The sequence below is a fragment of the Rattus norvegicus genome, chromosome 20 (assembly GCF_036323735.1).
Source record: "Rattus norvegicus strain BN/NHsdMcwi chromosome 20, GRCr8, whole genome shotgun sequence".
NCBI lineage: Eukaryota > Metazoa > Chordata > Mammalia > Rodentia > Muridae > Rattus > Rattus norvegicus.
The window spans coordinates 37,547,531-37,568,069 of record NC_086038.1 but is presented as its reverse complement, the minus strand read 5'-3'; the positions used below and the strand labels follow the sequence as shown (position 1 = coordinate 37,568,069).

Below are 20,539 nucleotides of genomic sequence, written 5' to 3'. Positions count from 1 at the left end.
GTTATTGAAGGATTTTAAGAAATAGTGGACAATCAAACCTGCATTTCAGGTTGGTTTGGCTACAACAAATGGCACAGATTAGAAAGAGCAAAAATGGGTTTCAGAAGTGAGGTAAGGGACTGGAAAAAATAGATTGGCCAGTAAAATGACTGGCACATAAGCACACGTACGTGTGATCCTCAGAAAACAGAAATGCTCGGTGTGAGTCTATATAACCAGCACTGGAGGAATTCCTGGAGTCAACTGGCCAGTCAGATACCTGACTAGATGATGCTAAGGTTAAAAAAGTGACCCTGTCTCAAGGTGGAGAGCAATGGAAAGTAGACATCCGACGCCAAGCTCTGGTCTCCACTGGCAAGCGCATACACATGTACTCTTAGCCACACGAACACACATCAACACATGTCAAGAAATGAGTTTGCAGGGATGGAAGAGAACTGATCAGTGAAGTACTTGCTAGTCTGACGAGTGACTATCTCAGCATGAATATTTGGGTTGGATTTCCCAAATCCATGTTTTTAAAAAAAAAAAAATGAAACAAAGAAGGGCCAAGGCATAGTGGCACACACTTATAATCCCAGAGCTGGTCAGGCAGAGGCAGGTGAACCCTAGGGCTTGATGGCAAGTTCCAAAAGAGTGAGAGACTCTGCCTCAAAATAAAATGTGCATAGTCACCAAGAAGCAACACCCAAGGTTGTCCTCTTCCCTCTACATACATACATACCTACACACTTGTAAAATATGAGTTTAGAGAGCACTGCAAAGTCTGAAAGGTGAAAATAATTTGCAAGATAGCTCATATGCCCTACTTAACAATTTATAAACTCTCAAGTTATTTGCATTTAAAATTGACCTGTTTTCACAGAATTACATGCAGCAAAGCTAAAAAGAATCAGCAATGAAGGGTGAGGCACACAGGCTTTGCAATGGTTTGTCATCTGAGCTCCATGCTCCTGCTTCTTACATAATACCTTGGGCAAGCTCATAGTCCGTCTAAGCTGCTTCCGTTTCTCTGAAGTTCACAAAACAAAACCTCCCAAAGTTTGGGAGAACAACCTACTTGGGTGAACAACCAATTCGTTTTGAGGAAACCGAGGACAGGTTAACTGGTGGCTTCCTCTCATCTGAGAGATGTGCATCTCCCTTCTGAAACCTGGTTTTCCTTCTGGAGCTTTTTTCTTCGAAAAGAACATAGTAGTGGAGCTTGAGAAGAGGCGGAAGGGCCACAATAAGGGTGGACAGGGGACACACAGCCTGCCCATGGATGCCTTCTTGCGTAGTGAGATTCTATAAGGATGACACTCTTGCTTTCCAAATGCAGATGGACAGGTAAGTCAGAGGTTTTATAGCTCACTACTCCACTGCTCAGAGAAACTAGATTCACTAGTGTTACTGGTTCCTGAAATGGCAGAGGCAGAAGTCAGCTTAGTATGATAGGGGCAGAGTGGAGTTGGGAGAAAAAATAGGATTTGTAATCCCTGTCTTCTTCTAAGACCGTGGGTGAAGCGCTAAGCACTACTCTACAAAGAAGAGACAAACTAGATGGTCTCCAACAGTCCTTTCAAGTAGGGAAAGTCAGCCATTTAATGATTTCACACCTGACTTTAAAAAGAAATATCCTCTCATGTATTATATCCCAATTACATTTTCCCCTCCTTCCTCTCCCCAATCTCTCTCCCTACCACCTTCCCTCACCTCCATATCCACCTCATCCTGCCCCACCTCAGACAAGAGCAGGCCTCTTGAAGACATCAACCAATCACAGCATAACCAGCTACAATAAGATCATGTGCATACCATCACATCAATGCTAGACAGGGCAACCTAGTAGAATTAAAAGGTCCCACAAGCAGGCAAAAGAGTCAGAGACAGTCCCTGCTCCCACTGTTAGAATTTCCACAGTGACACCAAGTAATTGGGCCACAACATATATGCAGGTCAAGGATCTAAGATGGTTGCCAAAAACAACAGCAAGCACGGCCAAGAATCCATCCTGAAACAGTTTTCAAAGTGATTCCATAAAGACCAACTTAACTCATAAGAGAGGTTATATATGTTTACGAAGAAAGTCATCATTGGATGAAAGGGCAAGGTTTATGAAATGAGATAGAAGAGATGGGGAAATAAATTGTAATGTAGATGTCTTCCATTTCTATGTAGGATAGTTTCGTTTTTTTTTTAAATGTATTTTTTCTCCATCTTTATTAAATTTGGTATTTCTTATTTACATTTCAATTGTTATTACCTTTCCTGGTTTCCATGCAAACATCCCCCCTCCCCCTCCCCCTCCCCCTCCCCCTCCCCTTCTATATGGGCTTCCCCTCCCCATCCTCCCGCCATTACCGCCCTCCCTCCAACAGTCATGTTCACTGGGGGTTCAGTCTTGGCAGGACCAAGGGCTTTCCCTTCCACTGGTGCCCTTACTAGGCTATTCCTATGCAGTTAGAGCCCAGAGTCAGTCCATGTATAGTCTTTGGGTAGTGGCTTAGTCCCTGGAAGCTGTGGTTGGTTGGCATTGTTGTTCATATGGGGTCTCAAGCCCCTTCAAGCTTTTTCAGTTCTTTCTCTGATTCCTTCAACGGGGGTCCTGTTCTCAGTTCAGTGGTTTGCTACTGGCATTCGCCTATGTATTTGCCATATTCTGGCTGTGTCTCTTAGGAGAGATCTACATCCGGTTCCTGTCAGCCTGCAGTTCCTACTGCAAGCTGTGAAGGAAGCCTTTTAGCCTGCACTGTACTGTCAACAGTATAGTACCCAGCGTTCAGGTACTTACCCCCAAGACCAGAAAATGAATAAGTGGATGGATTAGAACCAAAAAAGTAATGTCACACCGCTAGGAAACAGATCGCACTGCTACGGAACGTTTAAGAGTTGAATATCCCTGTTAACTAAGCAATTTGCTAGATCTTATCTGATGAGGCAAATTAAAAATACATCAAATTCCTGTTGGCTGGCTGTATTGGCTACTCCAAAAATGTTAAAGCTACAACTATTAAGTAACAGTGATTTGAGAATTTCCCTCAATCATAGAAAGATCTTAAGCAGTTATTATTATTCCAGGTCAATACATCCACAGACACAGATGTTTACAGTTGTGAGGTCCAGGCATGTGCTGTACACATTTCCGAGCCAGTGAGAGCCTTAGCTAGTGGCCTTGCTTTCTTGATCTCTCTTTACAGGGGCATTTCTCAACTTGTGGCTCTTGACCTCTTCAGGCACTGCATATCAAATATCAATGATATTTGCAATAGCAAATTCATTGATATTCATTTCATTGATATAGCAATGAAATGATTATATGGTTGGGAGGGGCCAGTATCACCACAAGGAGGCAGTGTATTAAATGGTCGCAGCATTAGGAAGGCTGAGAACCATGGCTCTACAGCATGACCCCTAGGACCGTACTCTTGAACTTGATGTATATCCAGTTTTCTTGCAATAACAGGGTGTAAAAATGGTACCATCACAGATAACACTTATACGACATGTTTCTATTTGCTTTTTTTTTTCTTTTTCTCCCTGGTTCTTCTAACTTTACCTAATAAGACATCTGTCAAAATGCATGTTCATCCTTAAACTCCTGATTACATAGAATAGGATGGGTCAGATTGCACCAGATCCTGAACTGAATGATTAAGCTTAATTATTATACACAGTAAAAGGCATTGAAGAAATGTACTGAATGTATTGAAACTGATTAGTCCTCAGCTATGTTCAGTGCAGTGTGAACCTTTAAATTTTTACTAAAACCGTTAAGCATACAAGATACACATTGCATGACTTTTAAATTCCCTTTCCTGTATCCATGTTCTATCATTTTTTTCTCCTTCTTACTTGTGTCATAACCATTCTAAAATATATGGATATAAGGTATGTCAATGCAATAATAGGTAACGCACTAGCCTCATAAAACATGTGGACACACAAGAGAAAAACACAATGAAAATGATGTCAGGAAAGAGGAATTTGCCAAAGAATAAATGCAATATTCACTACTTGCTCATACACATAATAAAAGATTTTTTGACTGGTGGTTGGTTTCTTTCATAATATTCAGTTGCTATTTTTGAAGAGTGGTAAGTTTTTCAAATTTTCATGTCCATTCATATTGTGTAGCTGTATTTTGCCAAAGGAACTATTTTTTCCCCAAATTTGTATCTAATTTCTTAAGTAGGAAAAAAATTAAAAGAATACTTACAAATCTGTGGTTAAAATGGGCTGTTGTTTCTGAGACAGGTAAAGGGTGAAGCTGAGAGGGGGTCTTTCCTGGAAATGAAAAAGAAAGAAGAAAAACTTTTTGAAGAACCAGAAAAAAAGATAATTACACTAATAACCAAATCTGAATATTTTGGATATGCTTTTTTAAAACAGGGTCCAAGTAATAAACATTAGGATTTTTCTTCCTCCTTGGGGAAACCAGAAACTCTGAGTAAATGGCGATACTGTGTGTTGAAAATTCAAAGTGAATGCACTCCCAATACCAGTTGTACAGAAGATTATCAGCTACAAAATCTAGGGGATGATTACTGCCTCAGCACTGATTAAAGACAAGTTGAGAAAAAAAAATCTCATAGACACGACACATCACATCAATGATCTCCTAAGAAAATACTTGGCATTGCTATATTTTTGAGAAGTTGTAACTATACGTATCAAACGTTTAGGATGTGATCTCATGTATCTTATTTGGATTGGATATGAAATGTCTCCTACAGGCTTGTGCCTCTGAACATTTGGCCACCAGATGAAGATGGACCCCTAGCTGTGTGACCTGTAAGTAGGACCTAGGTGGGCTTGAAGATTATAGCCTGGCACCAGGTCCATCTAGCTATCTCTTCTTCTTTCTCAACACATAAGAAATTGTATCATCAGCTCTCACTACCTGTGATGGTCCCAGTTGCCCCTTGTTTGTTGGTGTGATAAACTCTATTATCTACCTAACTGGTGACTCCGACTAAGCCTTGCCAATCTTAAACTGTTGTTTTTCTATCAGGCATCCTTCCACAGCCTCCAGAAATGTGAGAAAAACTGAGGTGTTGTATCCAGGTGCCTAGCACGGAAACCGCAGATAAGGAATGTAACCGTCTTCTTTCCGATTATGGGAATAAACTACATACATTCAATTCCTCTTCAGAGAATGGCCCCTGGCGCTTGGCGTAAGCATGAGGTGCAAAGAGGCTTGGAAGTAGTAGGAATATGACTGGCCAGTGTTTCCAAGGCAATAAAGGCCTGTAATTATCCTTACAAAGCAATAAAGTATCCTTATGTCCCAGTTCATTGCTCCATTTATCTCAACGATCTCCTAAATTGTATCCTTCTATGCATGCTTCCTTCCTGAAGATTCACTCTGAATCTTCGTGAGAATTACTTCAGGAACTCCGCTCACGTTCTCCCTATTACTGATCATTTCCAAGCTTCCTATCTCTGCTTAATCAAGCTCAAGACCCATTATTTGGTACAGGTTGTCCTGTAGGGATTAACTCCATTCTGTTTGCATCAATGCTAAAACTTGAATACTGTACACAAGCATTGGGTTTCTATCTGCTGTTGTGGCTGAGGCTCTTTATCCTCAATTTTCTCTCACCTCTCGCTGGCATCTATCCATATATTCTGGGTCACCTCGAGGACCCCTTCTCAGAAGCCTTTCACATCTCATTCAGACAAGGTAGAGCAATACATCTAATTGTACTTACCCCATGCATTGTAAATTCTTCACAATGACTGCCTTTCTTCTCATGAAAGTTTTTTTTTTTTTTTAAACATTTAAGGGTATAAACGGTGACTCATTTGGCTTACCCCTAGCACACTTTTTTGGCAGGTGATGGGAAAAATGCAATAAATGTCGTGTTGAGTGTCAAAGTGCACGAGGTACCTTCAGACTTACAGTCGTCCAACTAAATACTTCCCCACCTTGTGCGAATCTTAAAAATCGAAAGAGGACATTTTTTAGCCTTGTTCCTATACACAACTTCGCATACTGTTTTGTATTATTCCAATCACTTAGGGACAGTTTCCCTTCAGTCAAGTCTTACCAGCCAAACATAAGGAAGTGAAGAGAGGAAGTGTTGTGGTTTGCCCTGGAGTTATCTGTACTTTGATGCTAATTCCACTGCCCCAAGGACAGCTGCCTAGTCATGTACTCAGGAATCAAGTGACTTCACTAAAACCTCCCCATTGAATTTGTAAAATACAAGTGAGGGGCAGGTACAAGATAGAAAGAGGCCTCTCTTTGGAGGAGAAGGAAGGATGGGTGGCAGAGAAGTTTGAAGGAAGAGGAGGAGACTTGAACGAAAAGGAAGGGAGACAGGAGGGAGAAAAGCTGTGGCAGGACATTGGAGGCTGACGTAAAGATTTCGCTCAGTGTATTTACAGGTTGTTATCAATGTTCTTAAGGGATGGATGGTACCGGGCTTTGTATGTTTAAGTGGGCAATTATATTTTATCAATTGGATCTAAGATTATTGGGTTGTGTGTTCTTTTATGTGAGGGTTTGAGTGTAGGAAAGTGTGCGGTGGCTGGAGACACGGGGCCACCGCAGCGGAGTTGGGATGTGTTTCCGCCAAGATATCTAGCCAAGATATCTTGGGGCACCGAGGACCCGACCCATCGAGGTAAAAGACAATAATACATCTTTTTATTTTTATACTTTTACAACAACAAGGAAGAGAAAGTTAAATCATGCAGCAGTCATATGGGAAGTAGCAAGAAGGTAAAAAAAAAATTGTAAACTTAAACATTTATACACTATACTGCCTATATACATCATTAACAATCCAAATGAAAAAATCTTCATAACTCCACTTTCCTTCTTTAGCCATTTGCATATAGTCATTGCCAAAGATTCAGCAGAAGTCGAAAACAGAAATTCACTATTAAGTCAGTTAGATAAATCCATGTATTGGTATTTGTGTTTTTAAAATGGTAGTTTAAATTTCTATTAATTTTACATGCTTTCCAGAATCCAGAACATTAAATTGAACTTTAATGTTATAAATTTTCACCTACTCTGTCCATGACAGGACGAAATCATGAAATATGAATAGAAAAATTGTTTTTCCTCTTGACTTCTTTTTGACTAATGTTACATCTAAAATACTTCTTCTATGGACTTTGAAAATAGTTTTACACCCATTATTTTGCCTCTTCATATATCAAAAATCAGATGTACAGCTAATATGATAAAGTCAGTGGAAGTTGAAAACTTGTCTCTATTCATCCTTTATCATTAAACATTGTTTCAGGCAAAGTTCAAATATTCCTGAAAAAGTTTCAAGAAAAGTGGGATGTACTTACTAGTTTTGTAATAGTGGGATAACCTAGAGTCATCCAAGAGCAGACTCTCAACTGAAGGATTTTCCAGATCAGATTGGACCATGGATTTGTCTGTGAGGGGATGCTTTGATTGCTACTTAATATGGGAGAACCCGTCCAGCTCTCTGTGGCTGCCCACTATCTAGCCCAGCAGCAGGCAGGTGGTCCTAGGCTATATAAGAAGGCTATCAAACATGACCTTGAATGAAAGCCAATGTTCACCTGTGGTTTCTGCCTCAAATTCCTATTAGAATCCACGTGCTGACATCCTATAATAATGAAGTGTAGCCTATAAACAAAATAAACCATTTTCACCCTTAAATTGATTCAGGACATGTCATGTCATGCAACAAAAAGAAACTAGAATAATATCTTACATACTTTTATTTTTATAAATAATAAAAACATGCTAAATTATAATTGTAATATTTATTAAACACTTAAAGATAAATGTAAAATGGAATAAATATGAGTATTTGTGGTTAGTGAGTGAGTTTATACATCTGAATGATTGTCTCTCGTCATCAAAACTGTTTTGGGAAGGATTACGAGGCTTGGTCTTATTGGAGGAAGAGGAAGATCATAAAACTCTCCCTCTTTCTGTCTCCAAGTTATGAATAAGGATGTAAACTCTTAGCTGCTGCTCCAACACCATGTCTGCCTACCTGCTATCATGCTCCCTACTCTGTTAATCATGAACTCAGCTGGAGGAAGCACACTGTCCTTGTGCTCACAGATAAGCACTAGGAAAGTCAGGAATGTTAAACACCCAAGGTGGTCTCTTCAAAGGGAGAAGGTGTATAACCTGTTTTCTGCCCAGAAGGTTGGGAATGGAGGTGGTTAGTAGCCTGGTGATTTTCCCACTTTCCATATGATGAAGACCACACTAGATCTTCCCCAAGACCCTTAAGATGTAACATGTAGTCCATGTATAGAACCCATCTTAAGGAATAGGCTACATGCACTTTACAAAGAGTATTTTAATGTTGTCATGCCTTAAGCTCTATTAGACCCCATGAGATTTAGTTAATTATCACCAGGAAAATTTTTTCCCAAGTCATGATATGCTTAAATATGCCTGAAATAAACAATCTGGTGTCAAGACTCTCCATATTTGGACCAACATCAGCTACTGAGTTGTATTGAACAGAACTTCCCTTTTGTCTGACATAGGATTATCACTCTTCTGGCTGTGAGGTTTGCCGAGACCCCTACACCTCTAAGATTGTAATTAAACCCTCAATTAAATGATTTCTTTCATAAGTTGCCTTGGTGATGGGGGCTCTTCATAGCAATAGAATAGCAGTTAAGATGTGCTAATATGCTTTTCCTGAACCTTAATACGTAAGGAATAATTTTCACAACATGGATACCACACACAAAGTCTAATCCTTTCTGCATTATCTCTGCTTGAGTTATATTTACTTCCAAACTTGATCAGACTTTGACAGCTAAGAGAAACAAAAGGCAAAAGAGCAAGTGACCTCACCAAGATGGACTTTATTCTTATCCTTGTAAGAAAAATGGCTCAAAATGTAAATTTAACAGCAGAAATCCACCCAGTTAGATAAAAGCACCTTCAGGATTGTGAGCTACCAGATCGTGACTGTCATCTCACCTAAGCAGACGGACGGCCAACATAAAGACAGACAAGCGAAGAACTGCTACGGACTCCACAGGCTCCCAGGACTGAGGCTCCTCCTTTTCCGCCTGCCACTGTTCCTCTTTCTGACCAAGGTTATGGTTAAGAGAACTAAACAGTCACTCATTGTTATTGAGAGCTGATTCACTAGGCTAGAAATGGAGTCTGAGCAGCCACTTCACAGCTGAATGCAATAAGATCGCTCTAAGCACGTGTTCTGGGAGTCTGTCTTCCCCTTTGGAGTTCTCCTTTCATATACTTCCTCCACATCTCTCTATTTTTTTGGCAAGTGCAGATCTAAATATCATTTAATAAATGTGTGCATCATGAGTAAATAAGACTAAGGGTAATTTCGCCTCTAGGGTTAGCAAAATGATAAACATCATCTCTGCTAAAATGATGACAGGTTGGTTATGTAAGTTTCTATATCACAAGACTTAGAACTGTATTATGGAAATTTCGAAAGATAATCTTAATCAAAGGTGTGTTCCACTATAAAGATATGCATCAAGTGGTAGGATGGAGGATTGAAATAAGTTGTTTTGGAACAAATAATCAACTAGACACAGGATAAGATTTGGTCTAAGCTTGCATTGTACTGTTGTAAAATTTCCATGAGGTCCTAAGGTTAATTATGGCTCCACCATGAAATAATTTATAGTAAACAATTGTGTACTGTACAAACATATGTAAGTTGAATGTGTCAGATAAGTACTATTGATCTCTGTAAGGCAAATTAACTGCTCCGATTGTATGAACAAGCTTTAAAGGGGTGTTCTGAAAATGGATTTAACCTCCCAAGCATGACAATGGTAGAAACAACCATCTGAAGAGAATTGTGGTGGAAACGAAGTATAGGTATCCAGGACTCTGTCTTCTACCCACAATCCAGAGAATTAGCTTAGGAAGGAAGATAAGTGAGACACTGCACATGACACGCAGGAGGCATGCAACACATGCCTGCTAATGAACTTATTAATGAATGCAGTAATGAAAGATGGGCTTTTCTAAAGGGCCGAGGACAGGTAGATGAACTTAATACTTAAAGAGTCTTAGAGATTGTATGCTTTAAGCTACTGGCATAGTTTGACGAGTTTTAATGTTACACGAGCTTTTCCTTAAAAGAAAAAGGAATGGGTAGATTAAGAGTGAGCAGACAGAAACATACAGGGAAAGTCTCTAGACGTAATCTCAGAAATGGGCAATAAAATCCATCAAAAGGTGACGATAGTAAAATTGTAATGAAGAAATGACACGCTAGTTCTCCAGGCCTCTAGAGAACAAGAGAGCTTAACACAAGATGATTACGGTGCCCCCTGTGTTGTTAGGTGTGGTCATCCCAAAGGACTATTTCATGAAGCATGAGTTGTGAGGATTCTAAGTTACTTTTAGACTACACTCTGAAAGAAAGGCAGTTTTTCCCTGTTTGCAGAATGAACTGAATGTGTGGAGGTTTCCCTTAATTACGAGGTGGACAAGGACTCTTGGATCACTGCAGGTGACACAAGATGGAAGGAGTTTGTGACTGTATGTCCCTGATCACTTGGTCCAACTGTCTGGAAAGAAAAGCTAGGCTTATACTGTGGTTAAGCCACTGTTATCCTGAGGCTTGATTGTGAGTAGCATACCCATCTCCTAACAAATACATATGGTAAGGAAAACATTTTAAAATGGGAAAAATTCATGGAAAGTATTCCTACAAAATACTGGGTGAGGGCCAGCATGACCTAAAACATGGAAACATGTTGTAGGTTCAGTGTCTAGACAAGGGCAATAGTATAATCAACAAAATGACAGGAGAAAAAAGGAATCGAGAGGGAAATTGAGATTTATCAGCCTGTAGATGAGAGTAGATGAGACAAGGGAAGTACTCAGCCAAGAACTGGAACTAGGAGTCTGGACTCAGACACAGGGGCAAATTGAAAACTGGAAGATGAACAATTTTTTTATAGTATATACAGTTTACAAATGAGAAGAAAATGTCAGAATAAGATATCATGTACTGCCTGTCCAAAACTTAATAATGGAGTATTTGCACACAAATCAGTAGGAAGCGGCAAAAAGATCAGCACAGGAAAAAAAATGAAAGCATTTCTTACATAGGAATGCAAGATGATTAAAAACAGAATAGAATCAAGTCCAGCAGGCAAAGACATTTGAAGGATTTTAATGTTCTAGATATTTAAAATCCATGTAGAGGTCTGTTGAAAAATTAAGCAATCATGTCTTGAAACAGAGCAATGTTCCGAACAAGCCAAGTTCAATTTCAGAAATCTTAAGATAGACAGAACAAGGACGATAGCATCTTCTTTTGAAAGAACCCCTCACAGTAGAGAAAAAGGGAGAAGAGGAGAGAGAATAGAGGCAAAGGCAGCAGACAGAGACATCTTAGCTCTGACAGATGCTACCTCTAGGATACTGCTCACCCCAGAAATAACAAAATCTTCCTTGATCACTGTTTCTTACATTTTACATTTCAGCCTCAAAGTTAAAAAAAAAAATAACAGTTTACAAGAAGGAAATAAGCTGCCGCCTAGAAGAAATAGGCAACAGTTTGGGAATTTATATTCCAGTTGCTGGACAGTCACCACGGTTCCAGGATAATCAGGGATATTACACCGTGTACGCTCCACGTATCTTCTTTCTCCACCTCAACTATGCCATCCAACAAAGACAGAATACTTCAGGGAGGAATCAGAGCAAAGATTTCTGTTTCTCTTAATACCATGATCAAATTTGTAAAGATTGCTTCCTTTCTTGCAAAACGCATGCTATAAACACAAACTATAGCTCCTCATGAAACATTCAGGAAGAGTCTATGATTTTCTAACAGAACCATTGCACTTCTGTTGAAATCTCTCAGGCTAAATCTCTTTGTCTTAGAAACTGATCCTCCTTTCCTTTCCTTTGAAGAGAAATCTGGTGGTAATCTCTTCCTCCTTGCATAGTGACTGCATAGTGACAGTGGATAACATGGTCTTTCTGTCTTGAGTGGCAGGGGTGCGGTTTTTATGTAGTTTTAGGGTTCAATGTTCTACTTGAGTTTCATAAGTTCTCAATACTGGATCTTGTTTAGAACCCTTCACCCCTTCACTGTGGTGGGTGTTTGTTTTGTTTGTCTTTTTCAATATAATGATTGGACATTACCTACCATTCTTCCAAGTGAAGGCCCAACCTAAAATGGCCTTTCCAATGGAAGCACATGCAGAACACAGCAGCTGCTATAAAGCATTACGTTAGCTAGGGGGGAGCGAGAGAGCTTTCTTCTTATGTGGAGCTGCATAAAGAAAGAGCATGCGTGGATGGGAGATGAGTCTGTGGCAAGTGTGGACACTGTGATTCTTCCGTCCTTAGAGTATATACACCGTGACCTTCAAGCCACTCAGCTCAAACAGAAAAGTCCCTCTCCTGACCCCATGAGGTACCACATAATAAACAGAGCACCGAGCAGAGTAGCGGGCTCACATTTGTTATGGTTGCTCAGCCTGTGTTTCTTAATGTTTGCCTGCAAAGCTTCAGTGAAAGTAGAAATTTTAAGTTTCCTCCAGTATAGCCCAGTCAGTTTGGAAATGCCTCATGTCTGCTTGGATAGCTTACAGTATCTTTTTATGATAGAATTTTATTCTGCTTTCAAACGTCAACAAATCAAGTGATCTATTACCAGATAACCTTCACAAGTAAAAATAAAGTGAAATAAAACAAAAATGAAGTAACTTCTGGAATCTTTTTACCCAGAAAGAAAAAAAAAGACAAATAGATTTGGATAACTATTGGCCATTATAGTTAACAAAATATTATCATGGATAATTATAAAGTTAATTGAGCTTAAATATATATATATATATCTTAATTGATAATTATAAATGTAATATTTTAATTAGATATACCCCCAATATTGTTATAACCAACCTAGCAGATGTACCCTTTGTACCTGATGATTCGTATTCATAAAGGAAAGAAAAAACAAGTGTCTTTTTTTTTCTTTTTTCTTTTTTCGGAGCTGGGGACTAAACCCAGGGCCTTGCTCTTGCCAGGCAAGCGCTCTACCATTGAGCTAAATCCCCAACCCCCAAAAACAAGTGTCTCAAATACAAAATTGAACACCTTGACTTTCTGGGAAGGAAGGAGGCAGGAAAGTGTTATTGCCTTGATTTTCCTGTCACTGTCTACAGCTGCACAGACTGTCATCACAGCTGTCACTCAATACAGCTGCACAGACTGCCATCACAGCTGTCACTCAATACAACTGCACAGACTGCCATCACAGCTGTCACTCACTACGGCTGCACAGACTGCCATCACAGCTGTCACTTTAGCTATACAGACTGCCATCACAGCTGTCACTGTCTACAGCTGCACAGACTGCCACCACAATTGTCACTAGCTTTACAGACTGCCATCACAGCTGTCATTCACCATGTCCAAAGAGTATTCTCTGCTCAATTTAAAAACTATAGATGTCATTAGAGTCCAAATTTAGAACTTAACATGCTTTAATATGATTTTTACAATGGTGAATTCTCCCTAGAACAGTGGTTACTAGACAGTTTGGATCAGAACTGCATATGCTCAAACCAGACAAACTCCCAGCACAGATGAAGGCAAGCAAACAGAAAATCCCAACTCAAGCCAAGATGCTTTTTTGCAATAGATCCCATAGAAGAAGAAAGACTGGTCCACTTCTATGAAGTGATACTAATTATTCAACCAAACCTCAGGGCATACTCAAGAAAACTTGGCCATCACAAATTGAACTCCATATTTTTGTCGTTTGATTTGCTTTGTTTGTCAAACATTTGCTGAGGGGATTACCCAGCTGTTAAAAAAAATGAAATTATAAAATTTACAGGTAAATGGTTGGTGTTAGAAAAAAATAGCATCCTAAGTCAGGTAACTCAGACCCCAAAAGACAAATATCATATGTTTTTGCTTATATTTGAATGCTAGCTTTTAAGCATTCAGTCTGCATGCTCGAGGCTAAATAGTCACAGAGATTGGGTACCTCAGGAAGGACCAGGTGGGGTGGAGGGGTTGCCCTAAGTAAAGAGAAATAGAATATAATGTTATAGAGGAACAATGGTGAAATTCCAATTGGAGGAATAAATAAGGAGGGGATGGAAGAGAAGGGTAAGCAAGGGAATATAAGGAGGGAAAGCTAACACTAGAGGCCTTCTGAGAAAACATGGAAATCTACTACTATAGAAGTTTCCATATAGGAAAGGATTCTAAATGGAGTCACCAAACAATAGGGGGGAGAATAACCCAATTAGACTTCTTATGCCATTAATAAAATGTCCAGGGTCGAGAATGGGTTACATCTTTTTAAGACATTAGCCAAATTGGCCCCACAGAAGTGCCCTAAACATCACAAGCTACTGGATGCTCTCCAATATCTGGTGGTACAGCCATATTTCCAAATGCAACATTTACTTATGTCATGAAAAATAGAAGAAAACCCAGTGTGTAGCTAAAGATTTCATCTATACTAGAAAGTACTCAGCGTACTACCAAAAAGGAAAAGTAAACATCCATATCTCCCAGATCCACATCCTTCAACCTATAACAGTAACCATTGCAAGCTCAATAGTGAGACAAATGGGATGGGAGTCACCATCCATTTGTTACTCAGTGAAGTGATAGCCTAGTAGAACTCTTACCTGACACTGCTGAAGTGTCCAAGAACTTGAGACTAGGTAGGCCATGGGTCTAAGAGAAAAATTATTATAACCCTACTAAAGGACCATAGCAATAAAAATGATTCCTAGTAACATACTGTTATACCCATAGGTCAATGCCTCATGTCAACCCTTTCTTGGTTATAGCACCAAGACATAATAGGTAAGAGAAAGTAGAGATAAATTAATCTTCATGGAAGTGAAAAATTCTGTGCATAAAAGGACAACATCAGAAAGCGAAAGGGCCTCCCCTGGCATGAAGAAACTACTTGTCAATCACAGACGTGCACAGCGCCAATCAAAAGGTCCATCGATACACCTGCCAATCAAGGTGCATGCAATAGATGCATCTTGAGTACAGAATTAACACAACTAACAAAAAGAGTACTGACAACATATCTGAATGGACAGTCTTGAAGAAATCCAAGTGCACATGAAATGGTATTCGGCATTATTAACTATGAACAATATATAAAGAAAAACCAGGATGAAACAACACTTTACACACAGCTATAATTTACAAAACACAATGGCGGGTCCTATCAGGCATGACAAAAAACTGAAAACTTTATTCATTGCTGGTTAGAATGTGAAAAAGTACAATCTCTCTAGATAGGAGGTTGGCAGTTCCTTTTAATGTTCAGCACATTTGTCTTGTGACTCAACCTCTCCACTTGTGAATATATAACCAACCAGATGCTCACAAAAACATACTCAACAATGCTCATAGCACTGGCAAGCATAACAACCAAGCTGTGGAAAGACAAACATCCACCAGTAAAATAAACTGGAGTGTAACGACAGAATACAGTATTTTTGGCAGTATGAAGAGATAAGTGACTCATGATTTTACACAGAACGACATCCAAAGGAATATGCCACATGAACCAAACCACATTAGCATAAAATTTCCAACATATGCACGTTAAGACTAAGGTTTGAATGCCTTGGACAGAGTTGAGAGCATTTGAGAGCAATCAAAGCTAAGGGTCAAAGGTTTCTCTTTGGGATGTGGTATAATCTAGAATTGTGGTGATGCTGTTTGATTATACTATATACCAATAAACTGTGTGCTTGATATAAATTTATATGAATTATATGCCAATAAATATATCTTGAAACACAATTTACTGAGGTAACTAGTCAGGAGATGAATGTTTTCTGTGACCACAGAATTATTATACCAAGGACACACTTAACATGTACTATATATTCTGCCTATTGAGTTGACAGGGGTAAGAATACTGGAGGAAGACTCAATCCTCACATATAAGTGTCTTGTATATAAAGCAGATTATGAAATGAGTGGATTTTTAGATAAATAGTAATATTAATTACAAGAACAAGTCAATTCATGAGATTTTTCTTTTCCATTTAAAACTCAGTTCCAAATCTATTTTTCTGAATGAACTGCACATTTCTGGATGATAAATGCTCCTTTTAGCTGCTTAATGATAAACTCCATCATCCGTTAATCTGTTCAAAGCCACAGAAAGTGAGTCGTGTCCTCTTAATTAATTCTGATATCATTGCTGGGGTTTGGACCTTAAATGTACCCTAGCACTTCTTATTCTCAGAACGGCATGATAAAGGGAGGTGGAAATCTTATGAGTGGGATGTAATGTGTGGGTTCCTGGTCATTGAGATAGGTCTTTGAAGGAAACAGTGGGACTCTACTCTTCATCTTCCTGGCTGTCCCAAAGATAAAGTATTGAGCTTTTCCCTGCCCTATGGTCCCCATCACAAGATGGCTTCATAAGCCTAAAGGCAATGGAGCCAATCAATCCTGGATTAGAACTTATAAAACTATTCATCCCTCCTTCACTATTGATTATTTCAGGTATGTGCTAGAGTAATAAATTTCTGTCTGACACATTGCTTACACACCTTAAAGCCTGACAGCTCTCAGCCCAGAGTCCAAGACAAGGAGAATGGAGTAGGGGTCCCAGGACCATGAACTCTTTGAATAGAAATAGCCTTCAGAAAAGTAAAAACTTAACACTTTGATCTCATTTGTCCATTTCCAACCCTGAGCTCCAAGCATGCCTTTGTCTCAGTGAATTGCTGTGATGAATAAAGACAGAATCAGACCAGGTCTTCTGAGACCAGGTGCACTGTTCTTCCTACCACAAGGCACAAAGCAACCCATTTAGTTCTCTGTTCTTGACTCTATTGTCTGCCCATAGAACGGAATGTGTATATAATAAACCCACCATGTTTTAAACAGGTACTGTAAGTTGTGTCATCTCGGGGGTCTGGGACTGAAAGAAAAAGGTGAAGGGGAAAAGAATGCTTTCATATTTTTGATCCACAGAGATTCACAGGAATCTATTAACAATCCTCTTGCTATTGAACCCCTCCATGTCTTTTCTACCATGATGGACTGGATTCGTTTAAATCACATTCCTCCCTTCAGCTGTTTGTTGTTTTTTGCTGGGTATTTGGCAGAGGTGATAAGAAAAGTAATAATACACGAAAGGTTCTTGATTTTAAAAAGCAAGTATAAGTTTATTTTACGTTTTCATGAGTCTTTATGATCTTCACTAAACAGCTGATGAATATTAATTATTAAGGGAAATGCAGATCTATACCAGAAGTAATTTTTCAATGTTTAGAACCATCCATTTCCTGTAGCTAACATGAGAATAAAACATTATTCACTCAAAAAGTCCACAATGACTTCTCTTTGACAAAGTCTAGTTTTTATTTCTCATAAAAATATCATAATTTTAAAATAACCTCACTGCCTTCCTTAATACTTGTGTAAAATATTAGCTCCATTAATCAGCACACGATTCTCTTTGGCCAGAGTATACCCTCACTATCTAAAGAGCATCCAGAATTCTGGGTAAAGCAGCACTCAACCCATTTGTTAAATTAGGGTTACTCAAAGAAATGACATTGATAGCATAATGTCACCAGGTGCTTTGAATATACAGGAACCACAAGAATATCTTTGTGGATTTCAATGTTTTTCAGTATTAACCATTAATGGACAGCAATAACTGACATTTCTACTTTATAAACAAGCACCAAACTCTAACACTTTAAGGAAAATATCCAAACTTTCTCATGTAGAATGTTTAGGGGCCTCAAACAAATCCCCCACTCTAAGGTAGCCATAATAATGCTAAAACGATTGTCACTGATAATATCATCTAGCAATTGTGTAACTTAAAGTTTTAAGCATGCATATAAATGCTAATCTGACTAATCTTCATAATAATTCCACGGATTAGACCATATTATCTGTAATTTGCATGAGCACTGTCAGTTCTTTTGCATAAGTCATGAATCAATCACCTGACTGTATCCACTTGAGGGGAAGTGTTCTTAGTTTGGGGTTGTAAAGACTTTTTTTTAGCCCATACTTTCTTGACATCACTGCACAGGCAGAACATCATAGCAGTAGGAATTGTGGGCAGGGAAGAGTTGTTTGCTTTACGGTGGCCAGAAAGCATAGAGTAATTCAGGAAAGGGACAAGAATAAGACACCCCAAAGTACTTGTCCTACTGACCTACTTTCTCCAGCTGTGCCTCACCCTCTAAACTTTTCATAAAATATAATACAAGTAGTTTTTTTTTATGTTGTTGTTTTAAACAACTAAAAGATGCTACCAAATAGGCCTGATTGCATTTTCAAAATAGGTATGACCATCCCCAGTTCACCAATGAAAAGCACTTCGGGGGTGGGGGGGGATAAATAAAAAGGCCTTCCAAATGCACAGGCTCAGAATTGACAGTGCCAAGATTCAAACTTAGATCATAAAATCAATACAAATGTATCAATCACTGGTACTCAACCTGTCTAGGAAAACAAATAGTACATACAGGCTTTGGTAATATCCACACCTTCTATTACCATAAGGTAATAGAAGATATCGCTACTGTGTTTGGGAGGAAGTACAGAGTGTAAAAGTACAAGTAGAATTTCCTAGTGTTAGCACGTGCATTACAACATAGCTGACATTAGTCAGAGCCCATATCTTTAGTTGTGTTTTTTCAATGACTTCAGCATGAGTCACATGATTCCTGTGTCTGCAAAACTAATTTGAGAGAAATCTATTGGCTTAATGAATATACTTTAGGTGTGGGTGAAAGTTGGTGTTTAGGATAGTGTACACTCTAGTCCTTTACAAATTAGGAATGCACAACTGAAAAATAGATAAATACAAAGATAATTTGCTGCAGGGGGTGTCGTTGCAAACAAGATTCCAAGAAATTCTTACTAAATTATGGAGACACCCGAGGCGTCATTTCAAACAAACTCAAAATGAGAGGCTCCAAGTTCAAATGCATCCATTCACACATTAGACCCCCTACAAAATGCCACAGGTTACACTAAAAACTAGAGCCACATCAGTTCTAAGATATTATCCTATCATCAATCATTTATATAATTAAAAGCAATTAAAGACACTACCACAAACTACAATTCTACTTCTGAATGAATAGATACAGTTTAGAGGCAAATCATCCCCCATGTATGGTGAAGCTGCCCAGCTAAACATAACACATTTATTGCATTGTGGTGATAGTGGGTGAGTGCTCCCAGTGAACATATAGCCACCAGCAACGATTTCAAATGCAAGTTTTACTGGGTAAAGGCAGACACCGAGGCTAACTGTTGTGGTTTGAGTCTAAAATGTCATCCACGAACAGGCTCATGTTTTCGATGCTCAGCCCCCAGCTTATTTTAAAATCTGTGAATCCTTCAGGAACTGGGACCCAGATGGTTGAGGTGAGCCACTAGGGTCTGGACTTTGCGGAAAATACCTGCCTCTAGAGGCCTCGCTCTGTCTCTTTATGTGCCCAAGAGAACTAATACGGCCACAGACTTCCAACATCCAGGCGTCCTCTATGCCTTCCCCACTGTGCTGGACTAAGACACTGAAACCACAAGCCAAGCTAAACCATAAACCTGACCCCCCTTAAATTGCTTCTAGGTAGTATTTTGTCATCTTGAGGAAAAACATAGCTATTATGATAAAGTAATCAATCAAAAGCTTGGATAACTGTGCCTCCATTTAACTAGGAGCTAGCTGGGATAATCCTGTAATAAGCAAAAGAGAACACAGAACAACTTTTGTGTGTTTTGCTAAGAGACACGAAGGGGGAAGTTATGCTGTTTAAACACAAGGAGTCAAGATGAACTTTAATTAAATAGGGAGGTCAGAGAAGCCTCTAAGGAAGGTAGAGAGACCTGGTAAATCTACAGTGTGTATGCAGAGCAAACATGGCCACTGGTGGCCTTACCTTCAAGAAAATGATTCAATTTCTCCGCATTGCACATCTGTTTTTATGTCTTGGTGCCATACCTACAATTTAAGGATGTTGCTGCTCTTCTGGCCCTCTCCTTAGGGCTTCCAATCCCCCCAGAGTCCTCTTGACCACTTACTCTTCTCTGCTGAGTCCCTGACTGGCTACATAGTCTAGAGCCACACTTGGTTCTCTGCACTGAGGTCAGTGAGAATCAGCTCTGACAGTGGATAAATGAGGGCAAAGACACACTGGCTTTCCTCAGATTAAAATAGTGAATTGATTGAATGCATAGATAAATTCACTAAAAACTTAGGATTTGATTTTTTTCAACTGAGGTAAAATGTGCTAAAAAAGCAAATACATAGGCGAATGCCAGCAGCAAACCATTGAACTGAGGATGGGACCCCCGTTGAAGGAATCAGAGAAAGAACTGGAAGAGCTTGAAGGGGCTCGAGACCCCATATGAACAACAACGCCAAGCAACCAGAGCTTCCAGGGACTAAGCCACTACCCAAAGACTATACATGGACTGACCCTGGACTCTGACCTCATAGGTAGCAATGAATATCCTAGTGGAGCACCAGTGGAAGGGGAAGCCCTTGGTCCTGCCAAGACTGAACCCCCAGTGAATGTGATTGTTGGGGGGGAG

At 39.3% G+C, this 20,539-nt stretch overlaps 1 protein-coding gene across 9 annotated transcripts in view; it reads right to left on the bottom strand.

Moving 5' to 3' along the window:
• The window catches only part of Pkib (cAMP-dependent protein kinase inhibitor beta), a 97,044-nt gene that overhangs the window by 40,538 nt on the left and 35,967 nt on the right, over positions 1-20,539 (bottom strand). For all 9 annotated transcript variants that reach the window (XM_006256513.5, XM_063278957.1, XM_006256512.5 and 6 more), the window contains one exon: positions 4,199-4,266. The gene's annotated coding sequence lies outside the window, so the exon portion shown is untranslated. The remainder of the gene's footprint in view (positions 1-4,198; positions 4,267-20,539) is intronic.